The sequence below is a fragment of the Elephantulus edwardii genome, unplaced genomic scaffold (genome assembly GCF_000299155.1).
Source record: "Elephantulus edwardii isolate Elephantulus edwardi_28Jun2011 unplaced genomic scaffold, EleEdw1.0 scaffold00349, whole genome shotgun sequence".
Classification (NCBI taxonomy): domain Eukaryota; kingdom Metazoa; phylum Chordata; class Mammalia; order Macroscelidea; family Macroscelididae; genus Elephantulus; species Elephantulus edwardii.
In genome coordinates this window covers 1,017,496-1,018,275 of record NW_006400099.1, presented here as the reverse complement: position 1 = coordinate 1,018,275, position 780 = coordinate 1,017,496, and the positions used below count along the sequence as shown (strand labels likewise).

General features: G+C 30.6%; 1 protein-coding gene across 1 annotated transcript in view; it reads left to right on the top strand.

Annotated features, from left to right (window-relative positions):
• The window catches only part of ARHGEF9 (Cdc42 guanine nucleotide exchange factor (GEF) 9), a 693,374-nt gene that overhangs the window by 220,071 nt on the left and 472,523 nt on the right, over window positions 1-780 (top strand). The window lies entirely within an intron of this gene.

Here is a 780-nt window from a genome sequence, read left to right as displayed (position 1 = left end):
ATATTTGGGTATATTTTTATGTATATTTATTGAAACAAATTCACTTTTGCAAGATATTTGTATTTTTCTAATTGTTGTCATTATCTTGATTTTTGGTGGGCAAGAACATTTGTACTTTATTATGATATAATGACATATATATTATTTTCTTGTACTTTGAGTTCTCTGGTTTAGTTTTGTTTATTTTTGTTTGCTTGTTTACCTTAATCCTGTGACAATTTCTCTAACATGATGGATCACCAAGTTCTACCCTGATATACAATGCTTTGAGTGATGGAATTTTATCCATATGCATACAAGGGAGACCTGATAATATGATTACTATTCACACATACACACCAACAGACAAAGCAAAAGAGGAGGAATTTGAAGATTGTTACCAAATATTACAGTCCAAAATTGAAAAACACGTAATCAAAATGCATTAAATGATAATTGGCTATTGGAAGGTAAAGCTTGGAAACAAAAAAGATAATCAAATTTTGTGTATTAAATGATTTATACATCACAAATACCTTTTCTTTGTTTTTTAATTGAGATTTTTTATGAAAGTGTATAGAGAATTTGGATTTCCATTCATTCCCTGTTGCACATTTTCCTCCCTGCTCACCACAGGTCACTTTTCCTTTTTAAGTGATTCTTTCATTGTTGAACAATGTTCTCTCTCCTCCTGCTCCCGCAGTCCACTTTACTATGCAGCTCTTATTCTGGACTCTTGTCATTCAAATAATACCTAATCATATATTCCTTTTAACCAGTTCTATTCCTCATCCATTTCAA